We start from the raw sequence: 21,879 nt of genomic DNA on the forward strand, positions 1-21,879 counted from the left end.
CATGGACGGGCATTGCTCCTGTGCTCCACGTGCTGTGTGTCCCCACCACCCACCTCAGCCCATCAGCGGCTACTCATGGACTGCAGCCTTCACAATTACATCAAACAGAACTGTTTTGTCTGATGGGACTGTGAAGGCTGACAGATGCTGCTGATAGGCACCTTAAGAACATTGAAAAAGGGGTTTTCCAATAGTATACAAAGTGAGAAAGAAGAAAAACCTATTAAGGAGTGGCTTGTGGGTGGGGGAAGATAAGTGTTTTGACACACCTCACCTCAAGGGATCTTCATTGATAGCATGTTGTCTCTTTTTGGACCTTTTGGAAAATAATAGACGATATGATTACTTGTATTCGTTGAGCCTTTGAAGACAGAGCCAGTACACCCTTCTTTACTGTGTGGGACATTCAACGGACACCGGTAGGTGTATAAGACTGCTTGACTCTTCACCTGAAGAACACCACCCATATGACTATTGAGGGCTAATTGTCATGTAGCCAATGTACTTTTATAACCATTTTCAACACAACATATACATATATATAGGGACACACTGATGAACCTATAGCAAGGCACTATAATATTATTGTACTGATTTAGTTTAGGAAAATCTAGTGACAGCTGACAGGTTTTCTTTGATGGAAAATCACTGGGTGAATATCACAGGTGTTGAGATGCCCAGAAAGTCATATCAAGCAGCAACTAAAGAACTTGTGTTTCAAGTTTACAACGCATGATAAAATCATTGACTTCTCTTATGGAAACTCAAGAAAATTTACATGAATCTATTTTGGACCCTCTTTTATATATAAACCTAATATTTTCCATTTATTTTATTTCATTTTATCATACAGTTGACTGAATCATGATGGCAAAAACTACTGAAAACGTGTTCAAGCAGAAAGAAAGAGAAGAGACACAAACTATTTATTACAGAAAACAAGTCACTGAGGGTGGGGGAAATACGAACAGTTAAAGAGCTTTTCTATGATGTCTACATAAAAATATCACAGGCAAAATAGTACAAATTATATATGAGCATGTGATCCAAACCTAGTGCTCCAGCTATGATACTGGCAATTAGTAGACCATGCAATGGAAATGTTACTGCTCATCTACATTTGCTAAAATCTCAATTTTATCAATAAAAATCTAAAAATTCAAATCATTGGTTTAAGTTTTGCATTCCTAATAGTTATCGTTCCAAACAAAGAACACAATATTCCTTATGTAGCTATAATATTGCTAATGATGATGGTGATACTTCTCATCATATCTGCTCTCAACTATCTTTTTCCCCTTTACATGGTTTCTGCTTGTGTGTTACAAGTATTACAACATTTTTGCTTGCATGATGTTTGAAGGGATGATCAGAAGGCAAAGTAAATTTAATTCTAAACCCCTTTCTATTTGATGTCATAATCTGAGCTATTTTCCAATAGTCTTGCTTTAAAAATTCCTTACCGTTCCCTAACTACACCATCTAACTGCTTTGTATTTTTTTCGCCACTTCTTTTGATGACACTTCATTTTAGAATCCTAGTGCATGCTGGGATACTCAAATGAAGCGTCATCAGGGGGCAGAGGCTGCGGACACTGTCGCAGCCTCCGCCCCCTCCCTGAAACGAAAAGGCATCAGTAACTCTCGTTTTAGGGGCTGGGCTACATTTCCTCTGAAAAGTTACTAAGTGTGTCAAAGTCCCGATCACTGACTACACAGAATCATTTACAGCTCTCGCAGTTAAATGCTGGGATGTACCGATAGTTCATCAAGTACAAAAAGTCCCTAGTCCACTGCCCAAGCGGTAGCGCAAATAAATCGGTCGACCTGATGCTTCTTACCATCACCATTGCACTGTGAGATGAGCACAATCACAGCGCGCGCCCAGTTGTCGGCTTAGATCTGCAGTAATAAGCAGGCAACAGAGTGGTGTCAGAATACCCAGCATGCCGGAGATCAGCAAGTGACCTCACTGGTCTCCTGCAGTGTAGTTAGGGAATGGCAGGGAATTTTTAAAGCAAGTATATTAGAAAATAGATTATGGCATCAAATGCATAGAGATTTAGAATGAAATTTAATTTGCCTTCGGGGCACCCCTTTAAGCTTGGTGATGTTTCCTAATTTTTATGCATCCTATAGTGCTTTGCACAAAATTCTGAGCCAACCATTGTTTCCCTTTTCCTTGTCTTCTACCCATACCATTACTGTACATGGATTTTGTAACAACTCATAAGACTTTTGAACATTGCTGTAAAGTGAGAAAAACGCCACTATATTCTGTTATGGTACATAGTAAACTTTTTTTTATATGAAGTTGGCATTACTTGACACTTTTGCTCTCAAGGTCACTAAACTTAGATGGGATCATGGATATTCCATTCATCACCTCTAAAATATTTTACATTTATACATTCATTCTTTTCATGGAGTAGAAAAAGTCAACACAGTAATCCAAAAAGCAAACAAGCCACATCCTTATGAAATCTGAGCACACCACTGCAGAACAAAGGAGCTTTTTTCCTTTAGCATTCACACTCCGAAATGTGTAGCAAAATATCAACACGGTCACATGTTCTGATCCCTGTATAGCGGCTAGTCATGTTACTTTAGGAGAGAACAAGTTTATTTGGAAGGTAGAAGAGACAAAAACAAACATGGAATAACATTTTAAAAGTTCTCGGCATTCTATTTTGGAGTCTCTGACAAGTGGCGCAACAGAATGCGGCTATTTCAGCATTGTTGTGCGTAGCTAATGCATCAAGTCTACTAGAGTAAGTGTGTCTGATGCGATACACTCAGAACGAAGGGTAATGACTGATGCTACTGTTTAGCTTCAGCATTTGCTTTATAAAAAAGTATAGTATAGTAGATTTAATCAACATACAGCTATATAACATACAGCCCACAGATCGGACTGCATGTTTAATAGGACAGGTTCACTCTATTAAAGGGTTATTCCCAAAATCATATTATTTTTCACAAAGCACAGTAAGTGCGTACTATGACGATTATACACACTAAGCCCAACAAAGTTTTTTTTCTTATAACTTTGCGTCTTTATTCACTTCTATCTGCCCTCGGTGCATCCAGATTCACATACCAGAATGGGCTGGACTATTCTGATCTGCTAAAACGCCATTTTCCAGCGCTTCTCCTCCATGCTGCAGACTCCTCCCTTTCCTGTGTGCGCTCACTAGCCCCACCTCTTTGCGTGATCATTAAGCTAATCTGAAAGTGGAATTCACCTTATGCTTCTGTACACTGTATGCTAATGTATAATAGTCTTAATGATCTTCTGTAATCTACATTAGTAAAGCTTTACTAAGGTCCCCTACTGCAGAACATCTCTTAGCCCCTCTATACAACCACCTCCTGCAAAACATTTTCTCAGCCCCTATATACAGAAGCCCATTTTGCAGTAAATCGCTCTTTTCAGCCTCTTCCTGCAGTATATCTCTCCTCTCAGCCCCCTAGATACAGCCACGTCCTGCAGTATATCTCTTCTCTCAGCCTCCTATACACAGCCCATCCTACAATACATTTTTCCTCTTAGTTACCAGCATACATGTACAACTGCTTCCTGGTATGACCTCTGGACAGTAATGAAGGCGGCTCTGCCCCTTTCCATGACATCATCCATCACAGTAGACACTCCATTACTCAGTCCTAGACAAATCCCAGAGCACAGCTGTATGATCCATCATGGGCTGGAACTACTGTCTATTTTAGTTCACTGTGTTGCTTAACAGTAACATCTGCCAGTAACAACCTAACCAGGCCCCCTTTAAAGTATACCTATGATACGGATCAATTAAGAAATAAGTTCATCAGTTGCTTCTTTCATATTACTGATCCCATTTCTAAAGTTTTTGTTGCCCCTACCTAGCCTGTTCCTCCTCTCAGTGGCAAAATTTCGCTGTGCTCCCATATGCCCCTCACTCTATTCTGGAAGTAAGGGGGTCTCTAGTGTAAGAGCCTGCCAGCATACTGGCCTTTCCGTTTCCCGACTACTGGCCAATGAGAAGCCTGCAGTTCTGAAACCCCACTGCTCTATTATTACTCTTGGTATTTTGATAGAGTGCAGAATAAGAGAAAAAAAGCAGTGTGGATCACCACAGACAGAACACAGGAATGTGATAAAATGTTTGGAAAGTAATTTTTGTGTCTCCCACCAGTAAAAATGCCTCCTTTGTGCTTCCCACAATAATAATGTATCCTCTATGGCTCCAACCAGTAATAATGCCTTCTCTTTGACTCACATCAGTATCAATGCCTCCTCTGTGCCTTCCACCAGTAACAATACTGCTTTTATACCTCCCAGCATTAGTAATGCCTCCAACCTCCACAAAATGCTTACTCTGTGCCACACGCCAATAACAATGCCTCATCTGTATCTTCTAGCAGTAGTGATTACTCTAGTCAGTATTGTGTATCTCAATAGTAATAATGTCTTCTCTGTGCCCCAAAACCTTAATAATTCTTCCGTTATACCTCCGAGCGGAAGGACTACCTTTCATCCTGTAAAAAAAAGTTCTCACCTGTGTTTCCCACCCATATTAGTACATCCTTTGTGCCCCAAACTTTCATATCTCTTCTGCGCCTCCCACCAATAACAATGCCTAAACTGTACCTCCCAACTGCAACCTGTAAAAAATGACTCCTTGTGTGCCTAACCTGCAATAATGCTTCATTTGTGTAGGAATTAAAAGGGAACCTATAATCTTCAAAAACGCTATTTCTAGAGGTAATCTGCAGGTAAATATACAAATCACATCTCTAGTGGTAACTGTAAGAGCGGCTACAGGAAAAAAAAAAAGTTTTATTCTCCCTGCAGCCTTTCGTCTCCAGTCATTGGAGTGGTGCAGCAGGCTGCGACAATCACCAATCACTACTGAGTGAGCTGAGCACACTATAATCACTCCCCATGCAACTTGAGTGACAGCCTGCTATGCAGCACCTGTGTTCAGAGCAGGCCATCACTCAAGGTGCAAGGGAAGTGATCACAGCACGCTCACTGTTTTAGTCAGCTGTGACTGTTACAGGTCCTGCACTGCCCCGATGACTGAAAGTGAGAGGCTGCAGGGAGAAAACAACTTGATTTTCTACCAGGAGCTGTACTTTCCAGTTAGCCTACCATACATGATTTAAACAATATTTACTTTCTAATTACTACTATATCTGCAGATAAATAGAAATTTTGTAGGTGACAGGTTTCCTTTAATAATCACAGCAGAAAAAAGCAGTTAATGAATATTGGCCAAAAATGCTTGTTTTTTTTACCTAAAATACAAAGGAAATGTGTCATCTTTTATTTTAGGCCTTTTAAAGATCATTTCATCTAGAACTTGCCTAACTGTTCACAATAAGGCTAGCGTTTCTGCATCTCCCTGGCAGAAAAAACGCATGCGGATTGTACATGCATTTTTCCTGTCAGGGACATGCGGATGTGAAGCGTTCTTCACTTGCATTTCCGCATGCGGGTTGACAAGCGCTTTCCAAACGATTTTAGCATCACTTGAAAAGTGCTTGACAACTTGGTCACACTATATAAATACATGCAGCCGGCATGGATTTATATAGTGTGACCGTAAAGAATTAAAAAAAATAAAAAATAAGTATTATACTTACCTTTTGATGGCCCGCGGTGTGCTTGTGTCTGCTTGCCGGCAGCTCACAGTACACTGAAAGAACCTGCCGACGTCAGCGGTCGCGTGACCCGTCACATGACTAAATGACGTTATGGCATGTCCTTGAGTCCACCAAGATCTGCCGGCAAGCCAAGACAAAGACACCGGAGGCCATCAGAAGGTAAGTATAATATTTATTTTTTATTTTATTCTTTTTTTTACAGGTACTATGGTACCCTGGTCCAGAGGAGAGTCTCCTCTTCTACAAACCCGGGTACCATCCGCACATTGAAAAGCATGTATTCCGCATCTGCAGATGCAGTGATGCGTAATCCATGCATTCCAATGCAAGTCCATGGCGGCGAAAACGCAGCGCTTCTGCAAAATAATTTGTAGTGCTGCGTTTTTTTCGTAATGATAATCTGCAGTGGAAATTTACGCAGCATTTGCACAGCACATGCGGATTATCATTGGGAAACATGGCAGGCCTTCTACCAAGCGTTTTTAAGCATTTCTGCCACTGCGGAAACGCTTAAAAAACGCATCGTGGACACACAGCCTAACAGTAATTTTGATCAGGGGTGCCCTTTACATGCCACTGTAATTAATGTCACTTCTTGTCAACATTTTAACACTCTCGGTAGGCTCTGTTCACATCTGCCGTGTGTGTGCGGCTTCTGTTTCTGGTGGAAGTCACAGCGCTGTGACAGATCCGTTACCTGACAGACACCAGTACCACTCCACTGACTTATAATAGGGTCAGTCTGTTTTCACTGAAGTGTCTATTGTTTTGAGATGTAAAACAGCTCTGATTTTCATGTCATTAACAACAGAATCTGCATTTAAAGGGAACCTGTCACCAAAAAAAATGCTATTAACCTGCAAATATGGGATTAATCTGCAGGTTAATAGCGTTACTAATCGGCCTGGTGCCCGCAATTAAGCCCCCGTCACACTAAGCGAGATCGCTAGCGAGATCGCTGCTGAGTCACTAGTTTTGTGACGCAACAGCGACCTCAGCAGCGATCTCGCTATGTTTGACACGTAGCAGCGACCAGGCCCCAGCTGTGAGATCGCTGGTCGTGTCTAAATGGCCTGGACCATTTTTTGATCGTTGAGGTCCCGCTGGGTAGCATGCATCGGTGTGTTTGACACCTTACCAACGACCTTGTTGGTGACTCAGAACTGAGACACATAGGCGTGCATTTGCGTTGCATCGTTATACAGGTCGCTACGGGTCGCCGTATCGTTGCTGCGTCGTTGGGAAGATCTGACTGTTTAACATCTCACCAGCGACCACACAGCGACGCAGCAACGATCCCTGCCAGGTCGTATCGTTGTTGAGATCGCTGTAGCGTCACTAAGTGTGACGGTACCTTAAGCCGAATGATGTTGGGAGAAAATGAACTTCATTTCTCCAGCAGATTTTGGCTTCCAGTCAGAGGCGGTGCCTGCGTTGGTTCATCACTGCTCTGAGCATACTGAGCGGCAGCTGTAGCTGTGCCCCCGGCCCTGACTGACAGCCAGCCCTAATGCAGAGGGAGGGTCAACTGCTGGTCTCTATACTCAGAGCGGTGACTGAACCTGGGCTGGCGCCGCCCCCGTGGCTCAAACTGGAACGCTGCTGGGTGGAATAAAGTTCATTTTCTCCCCATTCGGCTAAGTGCAGGCGCCGGGCAGGTTAGTTACTATTAACCTGCAGATTAACCCCATATCTGTCAGTTAATAGCGTTTTTTCTGGTGACAGGTTCCCTTTAAGGTTCCATCAAGAAATGTAATCAGCACCTAAAATGCTCTTTAAATAGTTTGTGTTTCAAAGTATTACTTTAGATAATGTTTTAATTTTATGTTAATGATAAGCTTTATCAAACTTCATTTGGGTCAAGTATGTGATAAATTGTATTGTTTCCATACATTTACTGTATTTAGTACAGCAAAAAAGTAACTATCGTTTACACGGTAAATATATAGATCTGGACATAAAATATAGTGCAATGAAATTTAAGAAAAAAGCAAAATGTTTCTCAAATTACATTGCCAATCTATAATCACTAATCTAGCATGTGGTGCTCTATTCATATGGACTGTGACCTGAACATGGACATAAAAAAATAAATAAAATACCTTTAGATAATGGTCTGATAAGAAGTGTAGTATGACACGAGCTTCAAAGCACCTGTGTTATCATGCTAGTCATAAATGCCCTAATAAAGATGAACTCGGCAGTCAATTATCTTCCAATGACTAGAGTACATAGTGCTAATCCTGGTTGATAAAGTAAGTTGTCTGCCTTACTGGAAAGTGCTCCATGTGGCTCTGTTATCGGCTCCTTATAAACAGGACAGAGAAGAAAAGCAATGGGGGAGTGGGTTACATGATACACTGATACAGCAATATTACATTTCTCTAATGAGCTCCATACATAATAGATACCTGTTGGCCAAATTATGGTTTGGTCGATTGTCTGGCCAGCAGGTCGCTCTACTCGCTCTTCCGTACACAGGAGCACTCTCCCTGTCGAGTGGTCCTGGCTCTCTATGAGAGCGCCACTACCAGATTCCTGTGGCAGCGGCTTATCTCAGCAAGAACAAAAGGATCGTCATTACCAAATTGAACATTTCAGATCATTATCTCCCCTGACATCATCTGTTGAGGAAGAGTCGGTAGGCTCATACACATTGGACACTCAGTCAAGTCCGCCAATATTGGTGCGTTCGGCCGATGTCAATCTATTGTGTATTGCGGCCTTAATGCAGGTTGGCAACCAAAGTCACGTGTGCTATATTTGCCAGGCACTGTGCAGTCTGCACAAGCCCTCTACATCTCAGATACATTATTCTGTCAAATTTCAGTAGCAGACTGTAACGGGTCTGGGAGGCGGAACCTCTGAGCTACTATACAAGGGGGCGGCCCTTGTAAGGGAGCGGGTGGCAGTCTCTGGATGAACGGACAGGGAGATACGGCAAGTGATCAGGGCAGTCTCTGGGTAAAGGGTAGGTACGACCTGTGATGGCAGAGCCTCCGGGTAGGCTAGCAGGCAGATGGTAGATGTGTGCTCCCAGGTGAGCAAGCGAGAGTCTCTGGAATAGCTGGTGGTCACGGCACGTGACGGCGGAACCTCCGGGTTGGCAAGCAGGTAGGTAACGGAGAAGCGCTCCCAGGTGAGCGGACAAGAGTCTGAAGTAGCTGATGGTCACAGCACGTGACAACGGAGCCTCCGGGCAGGCAGGCAGGCAGGTAACGGAGAAGCGCTCCCAGGTGAGCGGGCAAGAGTCTGGAATAGCTGGTGGTCACAGCACGTGACGGCGGAGCCTCCAGGTAGGCAAGCAGGCAGGTAACGGAGAAGCGCTCCCAGGTGAGCGGGCAAGAGTCTGGAATAGCTGGTGGTCACAGCACGTGACGGCGGAGCCTCCGGGCTGGCAAGCAGGCAGGTAACGGAGAAGCACTCCCAGGTGAGCGGGCAAGCTGGTCCATAGACAGACTGACCGGAGTTGTAAGGCAGACCGTCGGACCTCAGGAAAGCAGGCAGGTAGCTGATGTGCGCTCCCAGGTGAGCGGGCAGGCTGGTCCTTTAGACAGACTGACAGGAGTAGTAAGGCAGACTGTCGGACCTCAGACTGGCAGACAGGTAACAAGTATTCAGGCAGGAATCAGGCAAGTAACTGGCAGGAGACTGGCAGGTAACTGGCAGCGGGACCTGAGGGCTGAAGCACAGGTGAGACACAGGTGCAAACAACATTGCTCGGGCACCTCCATTTTGGAGGAGGTGCCTTATATATGATGAAGTCCTCCGGCCATTGGCCGGGGACTCCTTAGGACGGCGCGCGCGGCCCCTTTAAGAGGAGGGGAGCGCGCGCGCGCCCTAAGTACAGGGGCCGGGAAGGAGCGCGCGCTGAGAGCAGAGCGGGAGGAGGACGCCGGGAAGGAGCGCGCGCTGACAGCAGAGCGGGGAGAGGACGCCGGGCACGGAGCAGAGCGGTGAGGGGAGCAGCGTCCCTGCCTAGCAGAGGGCAGGGACGCCAGCGCTACAGTACCCCCCCCTTTAGGCCCCCCCTTTTTTAGGCCAGACAGAAATTTAGCTAGGATGAGAGGGGCATGGATGTTCTCCCGGGGCTCCCACGTTCTCTCCTCAGGACCAAACCCCTTCCAATCTACCAGAAAAAAGGTCTTTCCTCTTACCCTTTTGGTGGCAAGAATGTTCTCTACCTCAAACTCGTCCTCAGCAGAAACCGGAGCAGGAGGCGTACCTGCAGACTTGGAAAAAGAGTTAAGTACCACAGGTTTGAGGAGAGATACATGGAAGGAGTTAGGGATCCGTAAGTTGGCCGGGAGTTTCAATTTATAGGCCACCGGGTTGATCTGACTGATGACCTCCAGTGGGCCGATGAACCGAGGCCCTAACTTATAGGAAGGGATCTTGAGCCGGACATATTTGGACGAGAGCCAGACTTTATCCCCAGGACGGAATTGAGGAGGGTCCAGACGTTTTTTGTCAGCGTGTCTTTTCATACGCTCGGAAGACTGAAGGAGTGCGGATCGGGTACTCTCCCAAATGGAGGAAAATTTGCTAACGAGAGATTCCGCAGCCGGGTTGTCCACCGAGGTGGAGACAGGAAAAGGAATCCGAGGATGCTGACCAAAGACTACAAAAAACGGGGATTTGGAGGAGGATTCGCTCTCGTGATTATTGTAAGAGAACTCGGCCCATGGTAGGAGATCCACCCAGTCAGAATGGTGGGCATTAACGAAGTGCCGAAGGTAACTGGTCAGGTTCTGATTGATCCGCTCCACTTGACCATTGGACTGTGGGTGGTAAGCGGAAGAGAAGTCCAGGGTGACGTCTAGTAGTTTACAAGTGGCTCTCCAGAAGCGTGAGGTGAACTGTACCCCACGATCCGACACGATGTGGAGGGGCAGGCCATGAAGACGGAAGATGTGACGAATAAAGTCTCTAGCTAGCTCGGGTGCAGACGGGAGGCCTGGCAGGGGAACGAAATGAGCCATCTTGGAGAAGCGGTCAGCGACCACCCAAATGACCGTACAACCGGCAGAGAGTGGGAGGTCAGTTATGAAGTCCATTGCAATATGCTGCCAGGGGGCAGCAGGTACTGGGAGCGGAAGGAGGCGACCGGCTGGCAGATGTCTCGGAACCTTGTTGCGGGCGCAGGACACACAGGCAGAAACAAAGTCTATTACATCCTTGTGCAGGGTAGGCCACCAGTAGTGCCGGGAAATAAGCTGGAGGGTCTTCTTCTGACCAGCGTGGCCAGCCAGTTTAGACGAGTGACCCCAGTGAAGGATCTTCTCCCGATCAGGTACTGATACGAACGTCTTTCCGGGAGGGAGACGATTTAGACTCACGGGAGCCACCTGCATTACTCTGGCGGGATCGATGATGTGTTTCGGATCTTCCTCGAGATCAGATACCAGAAAGGATCGAGACAAGGCGTCCGCCTTGACGTTTTTGTCAGCCGGGCGAAAATGAAGGACGAAATCAAAACGAGCAAAAAACAAGGACCACCGGGCTTGGCGCGGGTTAAGTCTCTGGGCATGCTGGAGGTAAGCCAAGTTCTTGTGGTCGGTGTAAATTATTACCGGGTGAAGAGCCCCCTCAAGCAGGTAACGCCACTCCTCCAATGCCAGTTTGATGGCCAATAACTCTCGATCTCCTATGGAATAATTGCGCTCTGAGGAGGAGAAGAGTTTAGAGAAGAAGCCGCAAGTTACCATCCTCCCGGAAGAAGATTTTTGAGTAAGTACCGCTCCAGCTCCAGAGGAGGAGGCGTCCACTTCCAGGAAGAACTGCTTGTTGCCGTCCGGGCGATGCAGCACCGGGGCGGAAGAGAAGGCCTGTTTTAAGGAAAGAAAGGCTTCTTCTGCTTCGGGCGGCCACTCTTTGGGATTAGTACCCTTACGGGTGAGCGCGGAAATTGGGGCAGTCCGGGAAGAGAAGTGTGGTATGAAGAGGCGGTAGTAGTTGGCGAAGCCCAGGAACCGCTGAATGGCCTTCAGCCCCTCCGGTCGAGGCCATTTCTCGATGGCAGACAGTTTCTCTGGATCCATTCGTAGGCCGGTCTGAGAAATAATGTAGCCCAAAAACGGAAGCGAGGTCTGCTCAAAGAGGCACTTCTCGTATTTAGCGAAGAGGTGATTCTGCCTGAGCCTGAGCAGGACCTGACGAACGTCCCTCCGGTGAGTCTGGAGATCCGGAGAGAAGACCAAGATGTCGTCCAGGTACACCACTACGCAGGAGTAGAGAAGGTCCCGGAAGATGTCATTGACCAACTCTTGAAAGACGGCAGGAGCATTACAGAGACCAAAGGGCATTACCAGGTATTCATAGTGGCCGTCCCGGGTGTTGAATGCCGTCTTCCATTCATCCCCTTGACGGATACGAACCAGGTTGTACGCCCCACGGAGGTCTAGTTTGGTGAAGATTCTAGCCCCCCTCAGACGATCAAATAATTCTGGAATGAGCGGAAGGGGATACTTATTCTTCACCGTGATCTGGTTTAGGCCTCTATAGTCTATACAGGGACGGAGAGAGCCGTCCTTCTTTTTGACGAAAAAGAAGCCTGCTCCCACCGGGGAGGTAGATTTCCGGATGAATCCCCTGGCCAGATTCTCCTCAATATATTCGGACATCGACCGGGTCTCAGCAGCGGATAAAGGATAAATACGCCCACGGGGAGGAGTAGTACCGGGTAACAGGTCGATGGGACAGTCGTATGGTCTATGAGGGGGTAATGTCTCTGCCTCCTTTTTATTAAAGACATCAGCATAAGACCAATAAGGAATTGGAAGTCCAGGTAGATTAGCTGGGGTAGGAGAGGGACGGACGGGATGGACGGGAACCAGGCAGGTCTTATGACAGTCTTGTCCCCAGCGAAGGACTTCTCCGGTTTGCCAGTCAAGCACGGGTGCATGTTTCTGGAGCCAAGGCAGACCTAGCAAGAGGGCGTGAGAGAGTCCAGGCAGAACATGAAAGGAGATACTCTCAGAATGCAGCATTCCCACCTGCAGAGTAATGGATTCGGTGATGAGTTGGATGGGGCGTGGTAAGAGACCCCCATCCACGGCAGCCACAGACAAGGGTACAGCCAGAGGTTTGGTGGGGATGCGGTATTTCTCTACCAGGGACTGTGAAATAAGATTCCCGGCTGCTCCAGAGTCCAGTTGGGCTAGTTCGAAATAACGGTTCTCCCCGTAGACGATTGAAACTGACAACAGCAGGGATGGAGAGGATTTATTCTTGTCTAGGTGGACCTCTCTGAGCGAACCTAGACACAGGCGTTTCCCGACCTCTCCGGGCAGGCACGGATCCGGTGCTCCTTACTGCCACAGTAGAAGCAGGTCCCCTCGGCACGGCGTAAGTCCTGATGGGTCTTGACCATCTTGGTCTGGTCGACCTGCATAGGCTCAGGAGGGTGTACCTGGTTAGAGACAGAAGGAGTGACGGGTTTCTGAAAAGTAGGAGCTAGACGTGGTAACCTCCTCTCACGGGTGACCTCTCTGGCACGCTCCTGGAACCGTAGGTCAATCCGGGTGGCAAGAGTTATTAAGTCATCGAGAGTGGTAGGAATGTCCCGACCGGCAAGTTCATCTTTAATACGGCCGGACAGACCCTCCCAGAAGACGGAAACCAGAGCGTCGTTATCCCAGGCCAGCTCCGAGGCAAGGGTACGGAACCGTATGGCATATTGGCCCACGGTGAGACTCCCCTGACGGAGGCGTAGCAACGATGATGCAGATGAGGTCTTCCGTCCGGGTTCGTCGAAGACTTTCCGGAAAGCCGTGAGAAAAGCAGGCAAGTTGGACACCAGGGGGTCTCCTCTCTCCCATAGAGGATTTAGCCAGGCCAGGGCCTCCCCGGTGAGATGGGACATGATGAAGGCAATTTTGGCCCGGTCGGAGTTAAACTGGTAGGACAAAAGTTCGAAATGCAGGGTGCACTGATTTAAGAAGCCCCGAGCCTGGACGGAGTCGCCTCCGAAGCGAGGAGGTGCAGAAAGCCGGGGTCCGGGGTAGGATACCATGGTATTGGTGGGCAGCGGAGCTGCCGGATTGCAAGATATGGCACTGGCGGAGGTTGTTGGTGGATCAGACAGAGTGTTCAGGCGAGTATTAACATTCCGCAGGTGACCCAGGATGGACTCCTGTTGGGACCTCTGACGGGACAGTTCAAGACAGAGGTCCGAGAGCGAGGGAGCTTGGGTGCCACCGGGTTCCATGGCCCGAGCAAACTGTAACGGGTCTGGGAGGCGGAACCTCTGAGCTACTATACAAGGGGGCGGCCCTTGTAAGGGAGCGGGTGGCAGTCTCTGGATGAACGGACAGGGAGATACGGCAAGTGATCAGGGCAGTCTCTGGGTAAAGGGTAGGTACGACCTGTGATGGCAGAGCCTCCGGGTAGGCTAGCAGGCAGATGGTAGATGTGTGCTCCCAGGTGAGCAAGCGAGAGTCTCTGGAATAGCTGGTGGTCACGGCACGTGACGGCGGAACCTCCGGGTTGGCAAGCAGGCAGGTAACGGAGAAGCGCTCCCAGGTGAGCGGACAAGAGTCTGAAGTAGCTGATGGTCACAGCACGTGACAACGGAGCCTCCGGGCAGGCAGGCAGGTAACGGAGAAGCGCTCCCAGGTGAGCGGGCAAGAGTCTGGAATAGCTGGTGGTCACAGCACGTGACGGCGGAGCCTCCAGGTAGGCAAGCAGGCAGGTAACGGAGAAGCGCTCCCAGGTGAGCGGGCAAGAGTCTGGAATAGCTGGTGGTCACAGCACGTGACGGCGGAGCCTCCGGGCTGGCAAGCAGGCAGGTAACGGAGAAGCGCTCCCAGGTGAGCGGGCAAGCTGGTCCATAGACAGACTGACCGGAGTTGTAAGGCAGACCGTCGGACCTCAGGAAAGCAGGCAGGTAGCTGATGTGCGCTCCCAGGTGAGCGGGCAGGCTGGTCCTTTAGACAGACTGACAGGAGTAGTAAGGCAGACCGTCGGACCTCAGACTGGCAGACAGGTAACAAGTATTCAGGCAGGAATCAGGCAGGTAACTGGCAGGAAACTGGCAGGTAACTGGCAGCGGGACCTGATGGCTGAAGCACAGGTGAGACACAGGTGCAAACAACATTGCTCGGGCACCTCCATTTTGGAGGAGGTGCCTTATATATGATGAAGTCCTCCGGCCATTGGCCGGGGACTCCTTAGGACGGCGCGCGCGGCCCCTTTAAGAGGAGGGGAGCGCGCGCGCGCGCGCCCTAAGCACAGGGGCCGGGAAGGAGCGCGCGCTGAGAGCAGAGCGGGAGGAGGACGCCGGGCACGGAGCAGAGCGGTGAGGGGAGCAGCGTCCCTGCCTAGCAGAGGGCAGGGACGCCAGCGCTACACAGACAAAAAAGCATGCGAACATGGCAGATGAAATGGACAGATCAGTGGTCAGATGAAGTGGACAGGTCCAATACCAATAAAAAGAAAATAATTTGTGGCAAGTTCCATCACAAGCTGTATGGACAGATCTTATTACCATACAGGCCCTTAAAAAGGATGTCCACTCCTTTATAATTGATGATATGAATAGGAGGCGAATGTGTAGTACCCAGCCACGACCACTATCAGAAGATGGAGCAGCTCTGCAATTGAGCAATTCCAGCTGGCCGCCTCTGACAGCAGATCAGCGGGGGTGCTTGGTGTCGGACCCCTACCGATCAGACATTAATGACCTCTCCCAAGCATAGGTCTTCAGTGATAAAGTAGTGGACAACCTCTTAAATTCTAGGAGAAAACAACTGTAACATAAGAAATCAAGTGCAGTACAGAACTGCAACATGTGGAGGGAGGCCTTACGGCTGTATACTAATTTTAAGTTTTTCTCTGTTAATGTTAACATATTTGGTGAAATTAATTTATCAATGTAAATCAATCAAACAAAATGAAATAACCATCTGGACAACCTCTTTAAAAAAAAACCCTGAAGCCCTTAATTTCCATGGGTCTAGATTATGAATCCCTTGCCTGATATACTAACTAGAGGAAAGCTGCAGGCGGCACATATTTTCCCTAAAGAGTAGCCTAGTAGTAATACACAGCGCTCATTCAAACGGTCATACCAAAGTGTTTTACTGCTATTATAACAACACAAAATATAGGAAATACAAAAAACTAAATAATACCAGCAACACCTCCCTTAATCCTTTTATCTACTTAATATTTTTAGCCTCCTTAGTCTATCTCATTGCAACAAAAAAGAGAAAGCTATATAGAAATCTAATGTGTATCCAAAGTGATCAGTCTTTTCTGCCGTCCTTCTTTTCACAAACCTTTTACGCACTGCTGTAAGAATGATGGGTGAAGAATTTTCGTCCCGCTCATCTGACATAGTCACTCTATCAGCCATTCACTACTCACAAAGGAAAGATGAGCAACAAATTAACCGATGTTCTTGTTAAGATCTTATTTCAGAAATAGGCAAAAATGATGCTGCCTGACAAATAGTGCGGCCAACTGTATTTTCTTCTTGAAATTAGGAAACATTCCTAAGCTTCATAAAACCTTTAAAATAAATCAGCTCTGAATAACATTGGCTGCATAGACAGTTAATGTAAAATCTATCATAAATGAAATACATCTTTGCTTATGGTTGTCTGTTCACCAAGAAGAGTAGCCAAAAATAAATCCTGTTTGCCATCTAAAACTCATTGATAAGTTGCTGTTGATGGATCTCTATCTGATACTATTATTTCATAGTAATATACGTCTGTGATTAGGTCACGGTCCTGATGGGTACATGAATACCCTAATAGTCCTGTGACATACAGGGCCCAGGGGTGTCACAGCAAACACAGAAAATGTACCCCATGCTAGTTATGTGTCATACCATCACACTTAATCATTTCAGGACAGAAGGGCAAACAGCTTGCGGCTCCCACCGCCTTCTCATCCATTGCAAGAGAGTAGGGTGGCATAAATCTCCGACTGTTTCTCCCACACTTGTCTGAAAACCGTGCCCTTCGTGATGCTGCCTGGGCTACCTTTATGGTTTATATGCCCTTGTTTGCAGAACTGGTCATTGACACGTGGACATCCAATGCAAGTAATAAGTATTCATACATTAATCGGACTATTTGGATGTTCAAGTATTAATAAGGAAAACTACTAAATATTGTCAAGGTAGCAGACCATCAGTAAAATAAATCTAAACCCATAGTAGGGTCTACTGCAGCTAGGTAACATTAGATGGACTGGAAACATCAAAGTAGGTAAAGGGATAAATTATAAAGACACCAGAGCTAACATTTACAGACTATATGGCTAATGACAATCCTAAGAGAAGCTTTGTAATATAATGCCTATTAAACCATGAATCGGCTATGGATCATGGATTTTCAAATCTGCAATATGCAATGCTTTCTGTGAATTTCTCCCGCCTGAAGCAGAATGGTCTAATCAGAGGCAGTTCCACAGCAAAATACACGTTATACATGTGGCCAGCACGGTGGCTCAGTGGTTACCACTTTTTCTTTGCAGCGCTGGGGTCCTGGATTCAACTCCCACCAAGGACAACATCTCCAAGGAGTTAGTATGTTCTCCCGTGTTTGTGTGGGTTTCCTCCGGGTTCTCCGGTTTAACTCCCACACTCCAAAGACATACTGATAGGGAATATATAGTGTGAGCCCCAATGGGGACAGTGCCGAGGCCCGATAATGTCTGTAAAGCGTAAAAGTGAGTCAAATGAAATAATAAATACATGTGGATGTTTGAACTGATCTGCACAGTAAAACATGCGGAGAATGAATCTGCTCCGTGTGCTGGTAGACATCTTTTCAGGGGATGAAACGTACTTCACTAAGAAGCTCTCATCACAAACCTCAGTGTTGTCTACCTCGGACGTTTCATGGATTGAAGGGATACAATATTGACTTTCACTTCACTGATAAAGAGAATAATATCTCCATCATGTCCATCCACTGCATGGGGAAAACTGTTAAGTGTCTCATCAGACAACAGTAAATGACATCAATATTTAACTGCATAGCAGGTGAAAGCAGAGCTGTGGGGGCGAAAAATGCAAGTGCTCATTGGAAAGAATGACTTCACACAAACAGTCTCACTATCAGATTAGAGGCTGGAGTGACTCATTCTTTGTTATGAGAGACAGCAGTTAACACCCACAGCACAAAGACTCGCTTCCCCTGCTGACAGAGATTACGCTCACACACTGCTAGCAAGGCTTCAGATGGAATTCACAGCACTAATTCCAGCCCTCAGCGCTGGCTCGCCGCTCACCTCCTGACACAGCAATACTGTGCTGCACAGAGAAACCTTTCCCCACTACTCCGCAGGCTTCATTATTAAGCATTCCTTTACCGTCTCATCAGATTGCGCTGCATAGTGTGAAACATAGACTATGGCCACCTTTTTTAATGTGCGCTAATGTCTCTAAAATGACAAACAACTTCGCAACCTGTCTCCATTAAAAAAAAAAAATGTAGATATTGGCTTGCATCTACCGTTTCTATATAGACTTGTGTCTCCATAGTGATAAACAAACACCTAGAGTAGTTCGTTCCTTCAGTCAAACCTCCGTACATTCATCCCCTAGAACAGTGTTTTTCGACTCCAGGCCTTAAGCCCACCCAACAGGCACTTAAAGAAGTTGTCCACTACTTTGACATTGATGCCCTATCTATAGGATAGTGCATCAATGTATGATCGGCCGCTGATCAGCTGTTATCGGTGCCGGCGGCGACCGCCGTCTGGAAGTCCTTACCTGCAGTGCCTGGCCGTCAGTTTGTAGTGGCCGCCGCAGGGTACTGCACATCCGCCTCCTATTCAATTCAATGGGAGGTGGATGTGCAGTAACAAGCGCCGGCCACTACAACTTGACGACCAGGCACCGCAGGTAAGGACTTCTGGCCGGTGGCCACCACCGGCACCGATAACAGCTGATCGGCGGGGGTGCATGTGGGACCCAGGCTGATCATACATTGATGCCCTATCCCAGGGGTAGGGCATCAATGTCAAAGTAGGGGACAACACTTTTAAGGAAACAAATTAAATCCTGAAAACATGGCCTGTTAGAGGGTCTTTCCAGCTGTAGTTGAGAATCACTGCCCCAGAAGGTATGTGCATGATGACAGAAATATCTGACATGTATGAGGGTCTGGGAATTAATAAAGAATGTCATTTTCCAGTCCAGTCTTGATTAAGAGTCTGCTGGAGTAAGATGTACCAAATTCAGGAAGAGGTGGGCACTTCTTAAAGGGAACCTGTCGGCAGGTTTTTTTCTATGTAATCTGAAGACAGCATGAGGTAGGGGTTAAAAAACAGATTTCAGCAATGCCTCTCTTATCAAGCTCTGTGGTTTGTTTTTTGTTAAAATGATTGCTTTAGCACCAGGAGCTTATCACTGCTGTGACTAGCTGGTCACCTGAGCCCTGGTCCCACATGCTCCCATCCTATAATAAGCAGCTCACTGTCTATGGACATTGCATATAGAGAGCCTGGGCGGGGTTAGCTTTCTCAGCTCTGCTTCATTACTAAATCTAAAAGCTCTCATTGTGTGAGAACGACTGCACCCAGTAATCTAAGTGATACATTGTTGGATTCAGCTTCTCCTTGCCTACACCAGGCTGCTCTCAGATGAGGTAGCAAAAACTTGTTGACAGATTCCCTTTAATAAATTTGGCACATTTTTTGGGCTGCCTGTGTCAGAAATTACAGTGAATCTGTTGATGGGGTTTCCAGATGTCAGACCTCTGATTAGGAGTAGATTTTCACCAAACTCATGGTTAGGTGATAACTTTAAATACTTGCTACAAAACTTTTAAAGAGAACCTGTCAGCACAATTTTGTAACGTAAAGTAAAGACATGGCTGTTATGTTGCTGTGATACTGATTACATTGATACCTTTGGTGAAGAACTCAACTTTGTTGTCCTTCTGTAATAAGCATTTGAAGTTTTCTACTAACTAGGTCTTCTCCTCCCTGTGTGTGATTCCCCGGCCCCTCCGCCTGCCTCCGATCTGTGAATGACATGTCACTGCTGAAATTTCAAACACAGGAGGCAGGTTATTCATTCACAGACCGGAATCAGGCGGAGGGGCCGGGGAATCACAGACAGGGAGGAGAAGACCCCATGTGCAGTCCAGCCTCAGTGCACCGAAATCTAATTAGCAGAAAACTTTAATGGTGATTAAAGAAAGACCACAAAGTTGATTTCTTCACCAAAGATATCAATTTAATCTGTGTTATAGCACCATTACTGACATGTCTTTATTGTCATTACAAAATCGTGCCGACAGGTTTAAGTATTTTACAGTGCTCATATAAATCGCTGGATGGATCACTTCTCAAGAGCACAGAGTTGGGAGTAGACTTCTACATATGAAAAAGCATTGTCTAAATCAAAGGTCTCAACGATCAATGGACTGATCATTTTGATGGAAAATAACGAGGTGTGAGGCCTATATATCCTTGCGTATGCAATGCCATCAGAGTTTTCACAAGGTTTTGGATCTACAGGAGGTGAATAAAGCTCTCTTGGTGACATCTCCCTTTCTTCTCACTGGAGTGAATAGAGAAGGAAGCTTCTAGACTGGTGCTCTACTGCATAAATATGTTATTTCCTCTGAAAATTCCCATAATACTGAATTTGTATGGTGTGATGTTCTGTACATGTGCATAGATACTGTTGCCATGGAAATGTCACTTGATTATTAGAATCATTATAAGCATATATTTAGGATGTAAGGTTCTTGTTACATTGATGAAACAGAATTGTGACTGTAAGCAAATTTATGGTGTTTTGTCAGCTGGATATTGACATGGGTGTTAAAGAAATTAATTCTAGATGAATAGCATATTTATAAACCATAACAAGCTGACATGACTGCAGGTACTAAATTGTGTTAAAAATCCACATCATTTTCAGGAATGTTGCATGTAATACAGAAGGTTTCCCTTTTTTTGTAGTGGGCTGTTAAGAAAAGACTAAAACATTTTTGTTATATTGAGGTTACTGAATAATAAAATGACCTAAAGCTTCAACAGAATGGTAATCTGGTCATAGAAATATTATATTTGTAAGTTCCAGGCATTCCACTAACCAACAGTTCAATATCTACAAGCTCAGGAGAGGTCAGCATAGCAAGACAAGAGATGCTTTTGAATAAATACATAAGGGTTTAGCGCTCTAAGTACCGCAATACATCATGAAAAATTCATCTGCTCCTCACTTGAGACCCTCAATATTTCTCAGATATACCAATGATTAGTCTCCTAAATCACATGGAAAATGAAGACCAAGACATTGAGACTGCTTCTTAACGATCGTTATACCCTTACGTCAAGCTGAGGAACTGGACATTACTGGCACTGCAGACTGCAATGAGATCATCCCTACTCAATTAGTGTACAATCATCAAAAGAGGAAAAAAGCAAACACTTCTTATTATTGAGGAAGGCATTACACAGATACTCTCCTCTTGGACCAAGTCCAGGAGACAGTCTGAAGTTGTACTGAAGATGACATTGCGAGTCTGGCCCAAGCCACTTTATCAGGTTGCAAATTACTTTGTAAGTCCAGCCTTGCTTTACATGGCTTTAAATAACTATTGATTTAGCTGTCTTCTAATGAAAATTCCAGACGAAAGACATGCAGTCAAACTATGCCTATTCTGCGTCTCATCTGAAGTGGCGCCTTTCTCACCACCTTTACATAATAAACTTGCACCAAAATATTTATTCTGTGTTCATTTTTTATTGCTTAAACCAATTATAGTACAATCCTGATCAATACTAAGATTATGATGGTTTTAATGGTAGCAGAGCAGGAAAACATATAACTATATAAAAGTATGTATTGAAAATGCATTGAAACATTGTAATTAAAACCAGGAGCTAACTCCAATTTAATAGCATACTATCTGACAATATGAGATAAAGTAACCTTTTGTCAAAATTGTCATTATTAAAGGATACGTCAGTTTAGCAACCATTTGAGTTATTCATTTTACAAATCTATCTAAAATGTAAAACAAAGCAGCTTTACAATAGGTCTTGTATAAAGATGTATTAAAATGTTGACAGATCCTTTGCAAATATCTGCATCTCCATATTAAATGACTACAAATGCTGTGTAGCCAGATCCTGTGATCATGCTCTCTTCTATTTGTCCACAACTCTACGCTAACATATATGTATCAAAAAGTAGTTGAGGATGGAAAGGAGTAGAACCGCTCGCGGATCTAATTACACAGCGTTAGATGT

At 45.8% G+C, this 21,879-nt stretch overlaps 1 protein-coding gene and 1 long non-coding RNA gene across 3 annotated transcripts in view; one reads left to right on the plus strand and one right to left on the minus strand.

Moving 5' to 3' along the window:
• The window catches only part of LOC141259546 (uncharacterized), a 7,097-nt gene extending 6,025 nt beyond the window's left edge, over positions 1–1,072 (plus strand). Inside the window, exon 4 of the long non-coding RNA XR_012318433.1 lies at positions 854–1,072. This is a non-coding gene — a long non-coding RNA (uncharacterized lncRNA). The remainder of the gene's footprint in view (positions 1–853) is intronic.
• The window catches only part of BACH2 (BTB domain and CNC homolog 2), a 302,749-nt gene that overhangs the window by 161,829 nt on the left and 119,041 nt on the right, over positions 1–21,879 (minus strand). The gene's annotated exons all lie outside the window — the stretch shown is intronic.

The sequence above is a fragment of the Phyllobates terribilis genome, unplaced genomic scaffold (genome assembly GCF_046119375.1).
Source record: "Phyllobates terribilis strain yellow unplaced genomic scaffold, ASM4611937v1 Scaffold_3__8_contigs__length_932513732, whole genome shotgun sequence".
NCBI lineage: Eukaryota > Metazoa > Chordata > Amphibia > Anura > Dendrobatidae > Phyllobates > Phyllobates terribilis.